General features: G+C 40.9%; 1 pseudogene; it reads right to left on the bottom strand.

Annotated features, from left to right (window-relative positions):
• Positions 1–839: 839 nt before the first annotated feature.
• On the bottom strand, positions 840–20,165 carry LOC116060805 (annotated as a pseudogene).
• Between the last annotated feature and the right edge of the window lie 1,339 nt (positions 20,166–21,504).

The following is a 21,504-nucleotide window of genomic DNA, read 5'->3' on the forward strand; positions in this document are numbered from 1 at the left end:
GTTCTAAAACAGTTCTTCTATATATTTGGAGTCATGCAGTGCAAAAATAAACATATTGAACATTATAACTCATTTAAAAGGACAAACTATTTATATATTTACATTTCTTCAAAAAAGGCCCAAATTTTGCCAAATCTCAAAACATTCTTCTCTGTAGAACGGTAATAGACTGGAGTGATCTATCTTTACACTCTATAGACTCTTTGTATGACGGACCTGCCTTCCCATTGGTTGAAAGACGTCAACACAATCTCGCAAAGCATCATGGGATATTCAAAATGGCAGCTAGCATCGAGCTAGCGGCAAAAATGACGGAAAATTTATAAATTATGGACATCAAGTGGATAAATCTTGGATATAAGCGTTTGGATTTATTGCTGAACAACTCCGAAAAGAGGCACAACTTCCAGGCTGGATAGAAAACCTTCTGTAAAGGCTACAAAGACACCAAAGACACCCCCGTGATGGCTAACTCCTTAGCTTTTAGCAGCAACAATCGGTAAGTCTCTACATTAAACCGTTATCAAATTATCTAAATATTAATCAGAGGTGCCGTTTCGTACGGTACCGTATCGTGGACGATCCCTTAGGGCTCTTAAAACCAGAGCTGTTCTCTAATCTGTTCATGTCATAACACCACAGAGACACTGTTTCCAGGAATTACACATTTAACATATAAAAGGGGATTACATTTGTAAATATGGGTCATATGGGTTGCAGAACCAAAAAACAAACATTCTGAATTCAGAATAAAAGAGATAAAACATTTTTATATTTGGAACCAGATACTTAATTGAAAACAAAAACATTTCGAAATTTTGATCAACAAACTCTATCTATTCAGCAAAAAGCAGATTATCATTTATTAAACATGTTAAATGTGATCTCAGGTTAAAGGTGAGCACTAATTTCAGTGATTTTATTATATTTTCCTCTTGTAAGCCTTAGTGGTAAAATCACTGTGTACTGACAATATCTTCAGCCTTTTCAGAAGATCTAAATATCCATGTGAGGAGGACGTTCACCTCTGTAATCTCAAAGCATGAAGTCTCTTACTTGATGTTAAATGTCTCTTTGATGCTGGTTTCTGCTTGCTGAGGAGTGATCTCTTCCCACGTTTCAGGAATATCAGCAGGCTCTGCTTTATATTCTTTAGCAAACTGCTTGTTGAACTTTGCCAGTACATATTTCCAGTAGTCTGATGCCTGAAGACTTGCATCTGGAGTGATTCTCCAGTCTGGGAAAATATCTCTGTAACTCTTGTAAGGGTGCCAGTCATCATTTGTAGCATCGCAGCGAAAACGTTTGTCACTGACCACAGAGGAAGAGCATACGTCAGTGATGAGTTTTTTTGTCTCATCCCACCTGAATCTACCCAGACCCTCTGGCCGATGTAGTGAAGTCCAGTGTTCAGTGTGGGATATTCCTCCTGCCTCACAAGGAGCTTTGCAGAACGGACACTGATGACCACATCCAATCAGTTTGGTGAAAAGCTCATCCTGAGGATTAACATGAAGTTTTTTTAGTTTCATTTGGATGTTAGTGTGTTTAAACCTTTCTCCAAGAGCGTCCACCATGTCCTTCACACACTCTGTGAGCCAGTGACCAAACTGTTCCTGGTCTGCCTTGTTCAGGATCATGAAAGCACCAAAAGCATCCTGGGAAATGACCAGTTTATCACCAAGTTCCTGACGGACATTTTTAACAAATGTCTTCAAGTCACCACTCTTTTCTGTTTTAGCTTTGTTGATGGCATTATTTATGTTTCTGACACTTGACTGGAGATGTTGATCCTCAAACTTAAACCACATAGACTGATTTGAGAAGCGTTCCACTATTTGATCGAGTATCCTTTTCTTCACATACTCCTCATATGAGCAAATATAGCTCTGATAGATTTTAAAGTCATCCTTTGAGAGCAAATCCAGTAAAACTGAATACTGGAAGAACATGCGTGTGCTGAACTGCTGGCTTGTCAACATTTCACCAATGATATCAGGACCCAAGGAGCGGTTGACAAAGTCTTCGACTGCAGGCTTTAAGCAGAGGTTTGTGAATTCTTCTGCCTTCTTCTGGCACTGGTCTCGGTCATGGAACACATCTTTAAAATCAGCTCGAAACTTTTCTTTGTTTTGATTCAGACATCTGTAGGGATCATTCATTTTTATGAACTCTTCATTCATTTTCTGAAACTCTCTGGCTGTAAATCCACAGATGTGCTGTTTCAGAGAAACTTCAAACTCTTTATCTCTCTCTTTCTTAACATGCTGATTGTTTTGCAGCTTCTTATCAATCATGTGTAGGATCTCCTGGATGTAAGTCTCATGGTAATTGTTCTTTTTTTCAGTTTTTCAGTCACAAACTGTGTGCAGTCCTTTATGATATGATCAGCTAGGTTTTGCAAAGCCTTCACGTGTTAATGTTGAACATCTTGCTGAATGTGTGTTTAACCTGCTCGTACCATCCTGCCACTGTGTATGTAAATCTTTCAGCTTTTTTTCACTTAATAATTCACAAACATGACTCCCCTTACGTGCTAGATTTTGTCTCAGGTGGTAGGACACACTTGCGATGACATTTGTGGCCTGTTGTTTAGAAAAGGATAGTTCATTCACCATTTGATTCCACATCTTATCAAACTCTTTGTCAAGCTCTTTGTCTGTCATCTGGACTTTTTTCTCCCGACATTGTTCAATCAGTCCATTTACTCTCCCCTCTAATTCTTTTGTGTGGTTCTCCTTGATTCTATCAACTTCTGTCATTCCCTGTCTGATGTCAGATGCTGCTGTGAGCTGATTAAGTACAGAGCGCTCCATTTCTCGTCTAAGGCTCTTTGCACTGTTTGCAAAGTCCTCTCTGTATTGTTCAACTAGAGAGACATGACCCTCAGTTTTCTTGAAGTACTGTGTCAGATTGTCAAGGAGTTTTGTCTCCCATTTAGACAGCTCTGTGCAAGCTTCACTTTTCAAACTTGTGAGAAGTTCGTTCATGTCAGATGCCTCAGATTTCACAGCAACTGTACCGTAGTTGGAAATTCTTGTTTCAGATGTTGTCACCCATGTGTACATTTCTTTTTTGAATTCCCATTCCCATTTGTTGAATTCTGTGCACAGCTTCATGTATGCATCAGCCACCAGGCTGTTTCTGAAGCTGAAGATGAAGTTTTCATGCTTTACTGCATTCCACAGGCTTTTCATCCACTCTGTAAACTCCACGATATCATTAGCAGATGACTCACAACTTCCCAAAATTTGGATTATGTTCTTCTTGAGCTCATATACAGCTTCACTGTACCCTGCATTGACTGGTGCCATTGGTGGGTTTCCATTCCACAGTCCAGGAATGTACCAGTTCCCAGTGTCTGGACGGTACTCCATCACATCAGTGAAGCTCTTGTTCTTCTCTTTCTTTTCCATTTTGGCTGCTGCCTGGGTCATCTCGTTTAACTGTTGCAAGAGCAGTTTCCTGTCTCGTGAGTTCTTCTCATGGGCTGAAACATCTGACACATTCTGGTGAACAAACTGACATTTGGGCCTTTTGCCAACCTCTTTCATTCTGAGGAAGGCATGCACAACTATTTGTAGGATGTCCTTCATTTCTGTTGAATTCTCCATTGCAATATTGATGATGGTGATATCACTCAGCCCCACAACAAGTGTTGCAAGCTCATTGTCGTGCTCATGGCTATTGTCCAGTTGTGCAAGCTCTGGTGACTTCAAGCCCTCAGTGTCAAACAGTGAAGTTACAGTTGAGTTCTTTTTTAACATCTTCATTGATTCTGATGAGCAACATAAAGGCACCTCGAGTGCATCGGCCGCTGCTGACTGCAAACTGCACTCCAAACATGGTGTTGAGGAGAGTGGACTTTCCTGTGCTCTGAACTCCAAGGACTGTGACTACCAGGATCTTGCTCTCTGGAGGCACCAAGTCATTGAGCTGAGAGAGAACATCACTCACCCATCGGAGAGGTATGTTGGATGCATCTCCATCTACAAACTCAAGAGGGAATCCATCAAGTAACAATTCTGCACAAAGTTTGGGCAGATGCTGTAATCGTTGACGTGATTGGTCTGTTTCTGGAAGGGAAAGTGAAGCTTCATAGATCTGACCCATTTCACGGAAGAAGTGTTCAGTCCCCAGTGAGCTGTTGGAAAGTTGTCTGTCAATGTCTTTGATCTCCTCTTTGTTCTCAGAACTTTTGCATTTTTCTTTGTACTGCTCCCTGAGACCAGACAGTTTTTCTCGGGACACATTATCGAGGTTCATTCGCATCCATTTCAGGAAATAGCTCCTCTCTATCCCTGGGCTTGATATTGCGCTGATGAAACATGACATTGCATTTGACATGTCATAAGAGTTCTGTTTTTTCCAAATTTCTGTTTTCTTTACCTGAAGATCACTTTTGTATTTTTCTATGTCCTTAGATCCAATTTTTCGAAGCCGGAATTCTTCCTTCTCTAAGCAAGTCAGTTCCTTCCATATTTGGCCTTGCAAGGGTAGCTGAGCTTCTTTGTATTTAAGGATATTTTGAATTTCTGCAGTGATCACATCTGCATTTTTCTTTGCAGCCTGGCACTCTGAAGTGTCTTCATCAACCCAGATTCCCAGTTCATGGGCGATGTCAGCCATCTGCTCAATTCCCATCTTCATCTTTGAGTTCTCAACAACACTGCTGACTGTTTTCCGCAGGATTCTGACAAAGTCTGCATCATTCATGTGCTTAGCCTTCAAAAGGATGTTGCTGTTAGTTAAGCCCAACTTGGTTGCTAACTCCTTTAGAGCATTCAAATTGAAATGCTTGATTTGATGGTTACCCACCAAGATGATCTGTGCCTTGTGATGTTGGTTGGTAAGTAGCTTACATTCAGAGTCCAAAGTGTCACAGAACACAAAAACTGCTGCAGATGTCTGACACAAAAAAGAAAATTGTGTTTCAAACAAAGCAATGTCCCCACGAAGGTTAGCTACAGCCACTGGCTCACTGAAAACATCCATGTTTTTGTTCCCACATGGAAGGTACCAGGTTATTTCAGCCAGTCCATTGGATATTTTCCTTGGACTGTCACCACACTCCATATCATGATGAACAAAGATATCATGGTATTGCTGGGAATTGCTCAGAAGATCATTGAGGATCTCTGACTTGGACATTGAGCTTTCACCCAGTCTCACAAAAGATATCATCGGAAGTTCTGAGAAAACAATTCTTTGTTCAATGAAGCTCTTGGATTGTAAAAGAGACTGAGGTCTGTACTTTTTAACAATATCTCTCATGGCCCAAAGCATGAGTGTGCACTGATTCGTGTCACAATTAGGAAGCAACAGAGGCACAGAAAACTGACACATGGACATTTTGAGGGCCATTTCCTGCTGTACAAATCCATCAGAACACAGAAAGAGAGCAGTGATCATGTCAAGAGGGTTTAGCATGTCACCTGAATATAGATGATCTAACTCTGTATTCCCTGACAGATCATCAGAGTTGGACTCACATACTGATGTACATTTCACATTCCTAGCTGTCACATTAACCATCATCAGTTTCTTCAGAAAATACCATGGAAGATCTGATTTACACTTAGCAGGTTCATCAGTAATGGTCTTCTCATCAATCTGAAGTATTGTGCTCAGGGATAGCTTCTCTGTGTAGTGCTGCTCCAACCCCAGATCCTCCAATAGGCCTTCTAGGTGTGTCTCTGTAGACATAAAACTTAAATAATAATCCCATCACTGCTTATTTCAATATTAGATCGATCAAACTTAATTTTAACATATTCTCATTGACAGTGTATTAGCTACACCTAAAACAAATGTAGTCTAATACAACAGCCTTGCACTCTACCAACCTTCACAATGTTATGTTGTTTTGAGTTCTTTTTTGATTCTAATGTATCTTTCATATTGGATTACAGTTTGGGTGAGTACTGTTCCTACTGCTGTCAACAAATAATGCTCTTCCAGAAACACTTTATTTGAAGGAGTTTGCATAATACTGACATGACACGGTCATAACCATGACATGACACGCCATAAATATCTTTATAGTCTTTATGAATGTTTGTGGCTGTTGTCATTAAGTGTAATTTAATAAATAGACACTTTAAATGCTAAGTTTGCATTGTTTGAGATGTTTGTGTTATGACAACTTGACGTTAAGCAATACAGCAATCTCTGTTATGACAACTGGGTTAATGTCAACCTACATATCTCATGGCAGGCCTATTTATCAAACTGGTTAGCTTTATGTTTTAGCATTACATTGAACTCTGTACTATGTCATAAGTGGTTTACATTGGCTGTCATGACCATTATAATTGTGTCAAGAAAAAATGTCATAAAAGTTATAAGACCAGTTTGACAACAGTGAATACAGTACCAAGGGACAGATAACATTGCTATAACACAATTTGTGCACTTACGGTTAGCTCCTATTTATATAAGTTTAGCTTTTATTCATATATAAATCTTATTTATACATTTTATTACTTAACTTGTACTTATATTTTTAGCTTATCTTATGTTATTTTATAGTATATGTTATTCTAGATAGACTTACAGATTTAGTTATTTTTATTTAATTGTTTCAGTACTACGGAACATCCATTTTATCACTTTTTACCGCACACTTGGGTTGTCACAAAGTAATCTTGTTGTGCTACACAATGACAATAAAGTGCTTGAACTTGAACGTTAGCTTTAGGCTACTTGTTGTTAAGGTAACCACTAACTGTAGTTAGCTGCTGTTAGCTAGTTAGCTCAGTTACCTGTAAAGCTTTCCAATTAGCTGAGCCCAAGGTGCAAGAAGCCAAAATGAAAAGGAAACCATCTCGGTACTGTTTTCCCTGTCGTAAAGCTCCCTCGCGGTATCAGAGTCTGTTTTTGGAACCAGTCCAGTCGGTGTTCACTGAAAGCTCCCAGTCACGGCAGAGTCAGCTAAACAGCTAGCATGATGGATAAACGTAACTCACATTCAGCGCTATTGGCTACTGTAAATGCTAATCAATATCCACAATGCGACAAATCTCTCCCTAGCCTCTGATTGGCTAGTACTTGTTGCCTCCGTTGGTTGGATTGGTTAGGTTTAGGCATTAGGAGTGAGATTGGTTAGTGTAAAAGTACCAGGGTAGGCAAATTAGAGGCAGAGAAAGGCAAGTTAAGAGTCAAGTTGCTCGCCGTTACAGTTATCAGAGTCTTAGTAAACATGGCTGGATGGGAGCAAACACAACTTGACTGACGGAGGAGGCCAGTTTTACGACAGAGAATACAGTACTAAGATGGTTTTCTTTCAAAGTTTGGCTTCTTGCACATCGGGTCTGAATCAGCTGTACAGCTAACCAAGCTAACCAAGCTATCTAGCTAACGGCAGCTAACTACAGTTAGTGGTTACTTTAGCCACAAGTAGCCTAAAGCTAACGTTATTTCTCCAAAACTCCGTAAACCACCTCAGTACTGTATTCAGTGACGTCTAGTCTCACATTGCCAGACCTTCCTCAGATTGGACAGATAGTCTAGCTAGCTGTCTGGATTTACCCTGCAGAGATCTGAGGACCAGTTAACCATAGTCCTCATGAATCCACCAGAGGTTAGAACGCCAACACAGAGAAAGAGGACAGTTTAATGTAATGTTAACACATAAAGCTGAACATTTTTGATAATTAGGCCTGCTACTGTATGACATGTTTGACAGGTTGCTGTCTAGGTTAATGTCAAGTTGTCATAACAGACTGGCAGGTTATTGTTATGGGCAGCCTTCCCCTGTCCTGCCTGGATGTCTTTTCCTGTGTGTCTGTCTGTGTTGTGTCTTGTCTGTGTTTGTTTCTGTGTGGAGTGCTGGAGGCGTGGTCCGTGATCTGGGTCAAGGGGCGTGGCCGCGTCAACTCTGCTCAGCCGATCTCCGCAGCTGCAGCTCATCATTCCTCATCACCTGCAATATTTAACCCGGGCTGATCTTCCTGTCGGCCCCAGTTCGTTAACCTCAACCCATGTGGTAACTTGGCTCTAACCCTGAAGAATTCTAGTGTTTCCTGTGATTCCTTGCTGATACCTTGTCCTGTGTTCTCACTCTAGTTTCCGCTCAGTCCTGCTGCAATCTCCACGGCGTCCGCATACTCCCTGTCTCACCTACCAGCCTCCGTCTTCACTTCAGGAACCCACCAGTGATCTCGCCTCAGCCGGTCTCCTCTCGTGCCCCGAAACTGCCCGGACCAGTCTGGAGCTTCCCGGCTTAGGAATCATCGTCTGTCTTCTTGAGTACCCGTTGCTCTAATAAACCTTTTAAGACTACTACTGTGTCTGTGTGATATCTCTGCGTTCTGGGCCAAGACAAACTTTAACAGAACGAACTGGCCATGGACCCTGCAGAGATTTCACACGCAACAGACGAAGACGGCATTTATCGTGCTATCAAAAACCAAGGAGCTTTGCTAGGGCAGCACGACCAATTAATACATAAATTACTCAAATTATTACAAATCAGCAATTATGCAATCAAGTGACTCAGCTTTCTACTCAAATTGCCACTCTGTCTTTTCCCAGTGCACCCAGTGTTTTGCCTCCTCCCACTCCTTCCTCTCAGTCTGCTTCCTCCGCCTTGGACTCCGCTTCATTCACCCGGGAACCCCCAGTGACCTCACCGGAGCCATTTTCTGGGGAGTTGAACAAGTGCAGAGGATTCTTGCTCCAATGCGGACTCATCTTCCAGCAGAAGCCGTTGTCGTTTGCCTCGGAATCTTCCAAGGTACATTACGCTCTGGGGTTACTAAGGGGGAAGGCTCTAGTGTGGGCAGAGGCAATGTGTTCGAATCAACATCTCACCAGTTTAACGTTCTCTGATTTTTCTGCACGGTTAACCACCGTTTTTGACCACCCTGATTATGTGGGCAATGCATCCAAAAGACTGTTGGCGCTCAGCCAGGGTTCTGAGAGTGTGGCGGAGTACTCCATAGATTTTTGGACATTAGCAGCAGACTCGAGGTGGAACGAGGAGGCACTGCAGGGAGTATTCGTGCACGGATTGAATCCTGTAATTAAAGATGAGCTAGCCCTTCGCGATGAACCCAGTAAGATCGACAACAGGATTCGGGAGAGGAAACGGGAGAAGGACGGACCCACACACGCCTCGGCTCGGACATCCAAGGCATCTCCAATCTGTCCTTCGACTCCCCGTCGGGAGCTCCCGGCTGTTTCTGTCCCCGCCACGAGGGATGTGGAGGAACCCATGCAATTGGGTCGGGCTCGGTTACCCCCAGCTGAACGCTGGCGCCGCCGACAGGCAGGTGAGTGCCTGTACTGTGGTAATTCCTCCCACTTCCTCACTAGTTGTCCAGTACGCCCAAAAGAAGGGGCTCGTTAGTCAGAGTGGGAACACTAGCGAGCCCTGTTCCCAAAATAGATCCCACATCTCCTCGCTTATCTCTCCCGGCTACCCTCCAATGTGGTTCACTTTCATTACCCCTTTCAGCCCTAATTGATTCGGGGGCAGAGGACAATTTCATTGACGCTAATCTGGTTAAGCAAGCTAACATTCCCCTCGAATCACTCCCAGCTCCCATTAACGTGGCTACCATTGACCGCCAATTACTAGCCAAAGTCACTCACCAGACAGTCCCAGTCACCCTCGTCCTGTCCGGTAACCATAGTGAGGAGATAGTCTTCAAGGTGGTGGCAGCATCATTCTCACCTCTCATTCTCGGTTTTCCCTGGCTCAGTACACACAATCCTCAAATTGACTGGAAACACAAATCAATAAACAACTGGAGTAGCTTCTGTCATTCTATGTGTCTCGGTTCAGCTATTCCCCCTAAGCTAGAAGACACCCCTGCTCCTGTAAAACCGCCTGATGTGTCCGGTGTGCCCAAAGAATATCTGGACTTAGCAGAAGTTTTTTGTAAGACAAGAGCACTATCATTGCCTCCCCACAGACCCTATGATTGTGCAATTGAGTTGTTTCCAGGAGCTCCCTTGCCTTCAAGCCGTCTCTACAACCTGTCCAGACCCGAAAGAGAGGCGATGGAGAGGTATATCGGGGATTCACTGGCTGCAGGTATTATCCGCCCCTCCACGTCTCCTGTGGGGGCGGGTTTCTTCTTCGTGGACAAAAAAGACAAAACATTACGGCCCTGTATCGATTTCCGTGGATTGAACAATATCACGGTAAAGAATAAATACCCATTGCCACTCATAAACTCTGCTTTTGAACCCCTTCAGGGAGCCACGGTTTTCTCGAGTTTTAGCAGAGTCTCCTCTCGTGCCCCGAAACTGCTCGGACCAGTCTGGAGCTTCCCGGCTTAGGAATCATCGTCTGTCTTCTTGAGTACCCGTTGCTCTAATAAACCTTTTAAGACTACTACTGTGTCTGTGTGATATCTCTGCGTTCTGGGCCAAGACAAACTTTAACAGTTATATTGTCTTGCTCAGGTAAGTCATAACACAAACATCTCAAACAATGCATTAAAAAGTATGACAGAATGCCACTTATTGACAACAGCCATAAACAATAATAGAGACTCTTCATGTTCATGACAGGTTTCATGTCTTATGCCATTATTTATGGCGTCAATATTTTTCAAATGTTGTTGTTTATAAGTAGGGCTGTCAATCGATTAAAAAATGTAATCTAATTAATTACATACTATGTGAATAATTAATCAAAATTAATCGCATACATAATTAACGGTTCCTGAACCGATACTTTTTAAGCAAGTAAAAAAAAGAAAACAAAACAAAGGGTACTAAACAACAGTTGGTGACATTACAGAACGGCTTGAATATTGCTAAGGCCATATGGTAAAAATTAAATGATTTAATAATAATGTATAACAATAACTTGTTTCACTAGTAAATTGCTGTTGAACGACAAAAACAACCATCAGATGCGAAAAGGACATTTACAATAACTTCAAATGCACCACGAGGCTGTAGTTTACCAGTTTCAGTGATTGCCGTGTGTCTGTGTTGTTTTTCCGACAACAGCAGCTGCAGATTGTTACATCCCGCTGTTGAATCCTCTACAGTAAAATACAGTCAGACTTTACACCGTTTAGTGTTAGCTGTCAGCATTGTAACTGTGTTTAATCCAGCTACTAGCTAGCGGTAGGCTAACGTTAGCTGCTGTTGAGTATAGTGTTAACTAGCTAGCGGTAGGCTAACGTTAGCTGCTGTCGAGTATATTGTTAACTAGCTAGCGGTAGGCTAACATTAGCTGCTGTTGAGTATAGTGTTAACTAGCTAGCGGTAGGCTAACGTTAGCTGCTGTCGAGTATAGTGTTAACTAGCTAGCGGTAGGCTAACGTTAGCTGCTGTTGAGTATAGTGTTAACTAGCTAGCGGTAGGCTAATGTTAGCCGCTGCTGAGTATAGTGTTAACTAGCTAGCGGTAGGCTAACGTTAGCTGCTGTTGAGTATAGTGTTAACTAGCTAGCGGTAGGCTAACGTTAGCTGCTGTTGAGTATAGTGTTAACTAGCTAGCGGTAGGCTAACGTTAGCTGCTGCTGAGTATAGTGTTAACTAGCTAGCGGTAGGCTAACGTTAGCTGCTGTTGAGTATAGTGTTAACTAGCTAGCGGTAGGCTAACGTTAGCTGCTGTTGAGTATAGTGTTAACTAGCTAGCGGTAGGCTAACGTTAGCTGCTGTTGAGTATAGTGTTAACTAGCTAGCGGTAGGCTAACGTTAGCTGCTGCTGAGTATAGTGTTAACTAGCTAGCGGTAGGCTAACGTTAGCTGCTGTCGAGTATAGTGTTAACTAGCTAGCGGTAGGCTAACGTTAGCTGCTGTCGAGTATAGTGTTAACTAGCTAGCGGTAGGCTAACGTTAGCTGCTGTCGAGTATAGTGTTAACTAGCTAGCGGTAGGCTAACGTTAGCTGCTGTTGAGTATAGTGTTAACTAGCTAGCGGTAGGCTAATGTTAGCTGCTGCTGAGTATAGTGTTAACTAGCTAGCGGTAGGCTAACGTTAGCTGCTGTTGAGTATAGTGTTAACTAGCTAGCGGTAGGCTAACGTTAGCTGCTGTTGAGTATAGTGTTAACTAGCTAGCGGTAGGCTAACGTTAGCTGCTGCTGAGTATAGTGTTAACTAGCTAGCGGTAGGCTAACGTTAGCTGCTGTTGAGTATAGTGTTAACTAGCTAGCGGTAGGCTAACGTTAGCTGCTGTTGAGTATAGTGTTAACTAGCTAGCGGTAGGCTAACGTTAGCTGCTGTTGAGTATAGTGTTAACTAGCTAGCGGTAGGCTAACGTTAGCTGCTGTTGAGTATAGTGTTAACTAGCTAGCGGTAGGCTAATGTTAGCTGCTGCTGAGTATAGTGTTAACTAGCTAGCGGTAGGCTAACGTTAGCTGCTGTTGAGTATAGTGTTAACTAGCTAGCGGTAGGCTAACGTTAGCTGCTGTTGAGTATAGTGTTAACTAGCTAGCGGTAGGCTAATGTTAGCTGCTGCTGAGTATAGTGTTAACTAGCTAGCGGTAGGCTAACGTTAGCTGCTGTTGAGTATAGTGTTAACTAGCTAGCGGTAGGCTAACGTTAGCTGCTGTTGAGTATAGTGTTAACTAGCTAGCGGTAGGCTAACGTTAGCTGCTGTTGAGTATAGTGTTAACTAGCGTCCCATGCAGCGGTGTTTGTGTTGCCTGTATCGTCTGTTTCAGAGCATCAGAGAGAAGAGCAGACATATCAGTGGCTCCAGATTTCGGTAGCCAGGGTTGGCAGGAAGAAGATTTTTACAAGTAAATGTTCCAGTTAATGATCCAGGCAGCACATTCTCGTCTCCCTCCTTCATTTTACAGTCCAATGGTGGCTAATTTTTTTTAAAGCATTATTTTTTCTCAGATTAATTAATCAAAATTAACGCGTTATTTTGACAGCCCTATTTATAAGATATATCTAGGTGAATTAAATATTTCTTAACAGTTGAAGACTTACTTTAAAGCAAATTTGTAGGTGCATTCTTAATCAACTTGTCAATCTTTTTATCTGCATCCTCCTAAATTTCTCGCTGACGCACATGTGCACAGATACACTCGCACACAACACTCATATTTTGTTTTTATTTTTGATGTTGTTCTTATTTCATATATATTTTTTTACTTTTTCATCAATATGATGTACTCATAATTACCATATATAATTATTTTGTGTTTTTTTAATAATATTTTGATATTTTTATAATAAATGTAAACAATATTTAGGTGGAGGCTCCAAATAACCCCTTCAGGATTTCTGCCACTCTGCACTGTAAATTGTTAGGTTTGTTTATTTGGCCATTTGAATTGTGGTAACTAAACTTTATGGTCCTTTTGGGGGATTTCTTTTGTCATGCTGTTGAATTGTATAGTGACATTCTGGCAGATGTCTTGAACATGTGTCCACCACATTTATATCAATGAAAAATTTGGGGTGAAAAATCTCAGTATAATGTAATACAGTTAAACTGCACCATAAATACCAGCCTCCAAAATATATAATAAGTTGAATCAACATCTCTTAAAACACATTTAACAAATACTAAACATGCTAATCTTAATGAATTATTAATCTCTTTTTTATTAGATTGCATAAGCTCTGCCTACTCAGTCTGCCTTTGGGTCCTTATCCCTGTTGCCCTCATAGACTGTGTGTTGCTCTGCATAACCTGCTGTGACTTTATTTTGAAAATTAATTCATCAATTTTTTTTAATTGCAATTGTGATTTTATTTGACTTACTTCTGTAGACAGATGTTTCAGTTGGCTTGCTTATTGGTTGTGTAGAAACCTGGAGAGAGTTAGACTCTCCTGGATTCAGGTTGTTGAGAGTCAGGTTGTTGTCTGTTGTCGGCTCTTTCACAATGTCTCCCTCACTGGAACAAGTCCCAATGGAACTCTCCACTTCACCAGCAGGGGTGTCCCAATGCAGAGACAGAGACTCACTGTAGACATGGCTGGGCTCTGTAGGAACAATATAATGGTATCACTTATAAGGTAAAAATCATGTTACGTCATGTTTATATTTAAAAGTGCTGTTTGACTGCCAAGTTAAAGAGGTGTGGTTAAAGGACAAAGCCACATATATAATCACCTAATGCCCACAATATACAATATACCACCTCTTTAGTCTGAATACACAATGTAAGAAGTACACACATTAACATGTGTTTAGGTTATGGGTCAAAAGATCATTCAGACAACTCTTTTTACTGTCCTACAACCAGTTTACTTTTGTCAACATCACAGTAACATCAGAATATTTTAGAGACCAGTATTGACTGGAAAGCACAAAAAACAAAAAACGTATACAAAAAGCTAAAGAAGTATAAAACTATTTGTGTACAACATGATCTGACTTCAGTTTTTGATATAGAGGAGGGAAGCTGCTGCACTCATCATTAAACAGCGCGGGGGGGGGGGGGTTCCTCACTACATTTAAAACCAGAGCTGTTCTCTAATCTGTTCAGTGAAGTAACTTTTGGTGATTAAACATGAAACTACAAAAACAAACAGAAACAGTCATTACACCATAGAGGCAATGTTTCCAGGAATTAAACATTTGACATTTAAAAGGTGATTACATTTTAATTTCATTGTGTATTTATTTAATCAACATCACACATAAAATAACTGAAATTAAATACATTTGATCATCACTGTAGACTACACAGCTGTCTGCTCTCAGTGATTCTCTTCATCTAGTTCATTACTTTTTAACAGTTTTTAACAGCTGCTGTTAGTTGACCAAACCTGTAGCGCATTACTGCTTTTATTCCTTTATCTTTATCCATTTTACTTTTCATCTCTTCCAGTTTCTTCTTCTCTGTGTCTCCTCTCTCATCCATCTTCTCAATCAGGACGTCCAAGTGAACATAAGTGGACAGTGAATTAACATTCAGGGCGATCTGCTCCAGATTGGCCAAATGCTCAAAGGAGTCCTCCAACAACTGATCTTTTTCTTTCTCAAGTTCCTCCATGTTCTTCTTAAGAGTTACCAAACGGCTTGTTTTCTTTTCACCTTCTGTTTTACCCTATTCATACTTCTTTTTCTGTATGAAGAACTTTCCTTTTCTTGTCAACATAGATCCACTTTTCTTTCACATGATCTGATGCAGGACACTTCCTGGTACATGAAGTGCAGCCACCATCTTTCATGACCTCACAGTGTTCTGGATACCAGGCCAGTGTGCATGGATAGTGACAGTTCTCCTTACAGACAGTACAGCAGACAGCTCCTCCATGATTTAACCACAGCCCCCACCATCTCCTCTCATCGACAGGTTCTTTATCTCTGTAGACTGCATCAACTTCTACAGTGAACTTCTCATTGTTCTTCATCTCTTCTTCATGTTTCTTCAGAACCTGCTGAGTCTGCTGGATCTCTTCCTGTTTTAGATCAATCGACTGAATTCTCTCCTGCAGGTTGTTGATGCAGGCTGTCAGTCTGATGTGGGAATTCAATACTTCAACAGTTGTTATCAGGTTCTTTCAGAAACTCAGTGAGTTGATCCATTTCGGCCTTTGTCACATCCCATGCATGTCTTAGAGCATTGTTTCTCAAACTTTTTTCAATATTTTACCCCCTTTGAATTGCTTTTTTAAGTTGGTCAGGGGGACCAGCGCAAAACATTATTGGTAGAAAAAAAAGTCTATATGAAGAGGTACAATCCAGCGCCGGCAGTGATAGATTCACTAAACAACAACCTTTTTAAACAAAAACATTTCAAATGTTTAGAATCCATCACTTAATTAATTCATTATTATAGTATAATTATTTTAGGAATTATGCATGACATATTTTTAAATGAGCATTTTTGCAAAAATTTCACGTACCCACTGCAGTACTCCAAAGTACCCCTAGGGGGACACGTACCCCCATTTCAGAAACACTGTCTTAGAGCAACCATATCACTAATTTTCTTCTCTTTACTCTGGCAGTTATTAAACATAAAATAAACAGGCAGATTTTTCTCGTTTCTGGCACACTTAATATTTGCAGCCTCGAGAGCTTGTAGAACATTTTAGGTGTCTCACCATCTGAGTGTGTGATGAGGGCGACAATGTTCTTCTCTATGTCTTTTCCAAACAGCGACATCACTGAATTAAAGATGTAACTCAGTCAATCAACGTTTGATTGCTGAGCAGGGCTGAGTATCGTTCAAAAAAAATGTTGATACCAGTACCGGTTCCAATACCGTGACTTCAATAATGAAGTCAATCCTGAACACTGATTTTTTGGGTCAGTGCCTAAAAAGTTTTGAATCCAGTACCCTGCCCACCATGTATATACCGATGTATGTTAATGTTGTCCAATGTCAAGTCTCTATTTGATCATATAACGAGACAATATACAGTAGCTAGTTTAGCGCCTGTCATAATATCATAACTACCTTACACCACTGATCAGAGAATCGTCCTCTAAAGCTGAGGTTTTATTCTGGTCAGAATTGTCCAGATCTGTTTTATAAAACAAAGAAACTATTCACCAGGTAGCTGTTCCTTTTGCTGGGAAATGTTTGGATTTCAAGTTTACATTAAACAGTCAACAATACAAACATGTTTGATATAAACTATACGTATATATACATACTTATATGCAGCAGACTTGTGTGATCACTCAGTTTGATGTGTTTGTCCTCCTGCATCTTACCTTGTTCTCCTGTGCTGATGCTTGATAATTTCTCCACCAGATCATTCCTGTTAATCTCCTTTAAAACCAGCTTCACCACTTCTACAGACTGATGGCTGAAGGTCTGTATGATCTTATTGACTGTGTCTATCCTGTCTGCGTACTCCAGTGGGTTCTGTGGGATGGTTTGGAATCCTACCAGGATTTTAGGATCCTGCAGGATCCACTTGAACTTCTTGAATTGTTCATCTGACAACTTGTCCAGTGTCTTCAAAAGCCCCTCTTTAACAGACATTATCTCTGTCTTTGACAAGTTTTCACTGCAACACAGAAAGACTGTACATTATGGTGACCTTATCATGGGGGAAGGGTTGAGTTTGTATTCACAGATAATTAAAATGTTTAGAAGCTTCTTAAAGAAATAAAAAATATGATCAAATATTCTCAGACAAAGAATTAAATCAGTCTATAATATGAGCAGGTCTCAGAGTTTTCTTCAGTGTAGGCATAGAAACGCTCCGCCTATTTTTGTCGTATTTTTGAAGACGACATATTCATTTATTGTGGATGTTTAAAATGTCTCCCAGTTCCAGTGTGAAATATTCTTTAGAAATAAAAGTTTATTGATCTTTGAAAAGGTGTACCTGCATTATTATGCCATTATCATTAGATGAAAATAGTCTCAGAACGACAATATTATCGTTTATCGCAATAATTTCTGGGACAATTTATCGTCCAGCTAAATTTGTTATTGTGACAGGCCTACCAAATACACAAACGTGCTGCATATACACTAGAGCTGGGGGTAAACGATTATTTATTAAACGATTAATCGGGCGATTATTTTATCGATTAGTCGACTAATCTAACGACTAATTGGACGATTAATATAACGATTATTTTTCTGTTGCTCGATTAATAAAAACCATAATGTATCTCAAATAAATACCAAAAAATTCTTAATAATATATTTTATTAAACAATTTTGCACAGCAAAAAATCTTCTGCTTTACACAAAATAAAATAATTATTTTACTGTTATACAAAATGAAAGGCCAGCCTGTTTACTCTTTTACAGTACCAACATAACTCTCTTGTTCAAAAAAATCAAGTTGTAGTGCAAAAAAGAAAAACACTGCAGTGAACAGTACGGACATTCCTTGGATTGTTTAACACAACATAACAGTCCCAACATAAAACCTGATGCATAATCAAACTCACTCTCTTAACTGCTATTCTGTAGGTTTACATGCTAATGCAGCTGTGCACTTTGGTGGTGCTAGGCTAACCAACGCATCTTAGCTCTCTGTGCAGTTTGTTCGTGCTAGGTTAGTAGCTAACGTTCACGTTAGCTAACGTTAGCTACTATAGATAGCTGTGTTCTGCAGCCGTAAGCTAGCTACCATTCAAGCCAACATCAGATAATAACTAACGTTAGCTAAACACAGCTGCCTAGGCGCCAGTAACTAGCTAACGTTAACGTTAGCTACTAACCTAGCACAAACAAACTGCACGGAGAGCTAAGATAGTTAGCTAGCACCACCTAAGTGCGCAGGCTACACAACACACTACACAAACATGAAATTAATTTAGCTAACGTTAGTACTTGGGACTATATTTGAAGTATTCCCATACCTCCAATGATTAAGGGCGAGCTGTTTTTTTAGGACTTTTTCTTTTCATGGGGCTTTTTGCAGGGCTTTGTTGGGAATTCTGTGAGGAGGTTGCTGTTTCGTCCTCCATCCTGCAATGTTTTGGTCTCCCACATGTGTGTGTGGCGAAGCGTCGACGCAAAAATACAACGTCGACGTAATTTTGACCTCGATGCGTCGACGTCATCGACGCGTCGCTGCAGGCCTAATATACACACAGCACAACCAAATACACAAACATGCTGCATATACACACAACACAACCAAATACGTTGTATTTACGTGCTGCATATACAGAAACGATGCAAAAAGAAAAGCACACAACTCCCGAAACCAAATGCACCAGAAAACCGCTGCATCCAGTTATCTAACAATGTGTTGCATATATCATTTCTTCCTCTTCTCTCATTTTATTCTGGTGTTTTATAGAAAACATCTTATAGTCAATATTTGGTGGATTTTATGCGGCAAGATGCGGTCTGGAATATCTTGCTTCATTATTATTGCATGACATGACATTTCACAACATCATTACTGCATTGTCAGATGTATTTTAAACACCAGAAGAAACATAACTGATTACTTTGTATGTCCACCCTGACACATGGTCCCCAGGACATTTACTTTGTAACTGAACGTTTGACAAATAGCTCTGAGCATCTGAAAAAGGAAAATTAGTTTTATGTAACAAATAAATAATGCAATTACTATTCTTTTTATGTAACAAAGGGGTGTGAAAAAATAATTGAATATGTACTTATTTACTCTCTTTTTCTCTTTTAGTGCTTCGACCCAGAGAGAGCCTTCTACTCTATTGGGACCAGCCCAGAAACAGTCATGACAGACCACCTGAATGCATCTTTTTCATCAAAAAAGAGACTATCATCCAGCATCTCCTGTCTGCATTTTACTGACAAAACAAAGAACTTGTTAAGATCATCACTGCATGGAGATATGCCTTGTTTTTGACTCACTGAAGATCTCTGCTGTTCTGCTTTCAGAAATCCGGGCTGTGAACTGGATGCTCTAATTTTATGTACAGTATTTTGTCAAATGTAATTTAAATGTTTTCACTTGATTTGTGAAGCTCTCTGCCTACTTTTCAGTAGCTTATTAATTCAACTGAACTTTTTTGTTACTGTGTTGCTACTGAAAATGTGTCATTGTGTTCAGATTGAAGAGTAGTATCACCAGACTCTGAAGTTTAATTTATTGTTCAAATCACTAAAAACGATAGGTGGATCTAACATGACAGTGGTCACCGCTCAGGGCAAAGACCACGACAACTCCCCAGAAAATGCATGGCTGCGATAGCTATCAGGGTCTACCATAATCAATGATCACATTTGTATTTATTTTTCTATAGTTCCACCCCGAACTATAGAAAACGGGCTTTTATTTAGAAAAATATATGTTTTTGTTTTATTTTGAAGCCGAAGAAAACAAGGGACGAGGTGTGAGCGGCTACAGGCCCCAGCTGGACCTTATTGGGGTTGTGTACTTTTCTGTGTTTTGTCTATTTGCGTGCGTTTCATTAAAGGTGCTCTCACCCCTCAGTCACATTAGCTACAAGAGACAGCGACAAAGCGGCAGGTGCCATTCATTTTCAATGGGAGTGGCCATTTGCCAGCGAAAAGCAACAAGCTCGCCGCTGCCACGAGCAAGGCAGGGCCAAAATACACAAGAAGTCTAGTTTATGCAAATGCTGAGTGATGCGACAAAGCGACTGCCAATCGGAGTGAGGCAGCATGAGGGCAGCGTGGCGTATTTACGGACATCATATTTCTGTACATATCTGATATGTTTGGAATTTTATCTCATATATTTTGTTACCCCTATCGAGAAATAAATACTTATAAATCCAAATACATCGTTCTTGTGATGAGACAGTACCTCTGAAGTGACTTGTAGGAACTCTTGCAGATACTAGGCATTAGTGTGCTACTATTGATACAGAAGTATTTGATTTGTATTTGACACCGTGTCAAACGTTCACAGAAACAAATCGATCAAACTTTAGTTCTGCAAAGCTGTGAGAAAATGGAGGAAAAACTTATTTTAGTGGTGTCCACGTTCCCGGTCCTGTACAATCTGACCTTAATCTAACGTATATCTATGGGTCTATCCAGTGCCGGCTCTAGCCCTTTCGTTGCCCTAGGCGAGATTGAGTTTTGCGCCCCCCTAGTCTCGCATTGCCAGATCTCCACAGTGCTGTGTCAGCGATACAGTAGCAATGTATGTTCATTTTAATTTCTAGCTTGCATGTAAGTTAGATGGCACCAACATTTGGTCTAATCATAACTGGTCTGGCAACCCAAAGGTCAAGGTTTTGTTTCCAGATTTGTGTGGTGACTTACCGTACGTCCACGCCGCCGCCGACTTGATCTTCTAAAGATACAGGAAGTCATTTATTTTCAATGGAAGCTGCTTCTCTCAGCTGCAAGGAAAGCAAATCTGTCGCCGTCGCGTTTTGGGTGTTTTGAGTGACCAGAGCGTCAATCAGAAAGTTGAAAGTAGGTCAACTTTATGGTAATGAGCTATGACGCCGTTCAGCGGCAACCAATCAGAATATAGACGTCCTTCACGCTGGCTGATCCCAGAGAAACATACGATGTAAACTTTGGTTCCTACCAAAACATTAGTTCAGAGAAAAAGGAGGAGAAGCTCATCATGGCCGTTGCTGGGTTCCCTATCATTTATGATATTTGCGTATAGGGACCAGTTAACGTTCCCTGCCGGTCACATGGTCTCTAAACAGTCCGCTCACGGTGAAGTCCTGCACGGATCAACAGCTGGCGGCTGCTCGCTCTGCCTGCACGCTGCTGCGGTTCAGCGGCTAACGAGCGAGCTAACTGCTAACAGACACCGCTGCGACCAACAACCAATACACATTCTGTCATTATATATGTCATTTATAAAAGGTTTCTAGTGTCAGTGTATTGGCTGTGCAGTGGCTGCTTGATCTTTTTCCATGATGAACATAGAATGCTGCTACGTCAGAGCGGCCAAAGCCTCAAACAGCTTCCCCGGACTTTCTGACCAGCGTCCTCGACCGGGCGGCCAGAGCTTCTTTACAGCTCAAGTCGGCGGCGGTGTGGACGTACAGTTATGATGCGGGGGGTCTGGGGGGCCACCCCCTGAACATTTTGAGCATTAAATACTTCATTTCTTGCATTCAGGTGGATTTTTATGCACCTATTTCTACCTTTTTCTGAATCAATTTATGCTGGAAATATCTTTATGTAAAGGGAAACATAGATTACAATCCAAATA

The sequence above is a fragment of the Sander lucioperca genome, chromosome 7 (assembly GCF_008315115.2).
Source record: "Sander lucioperca isolate FBNREF2018 chromosome 7, SLUC_FBN_1.2, whole genome shotgun sequence".
NCBI classification, from domain to species: Eukaryota; Metazoa; Chordata; class Actinopteri; order Perciformes; family Percidae; genus Sander; species Sander lucioperca.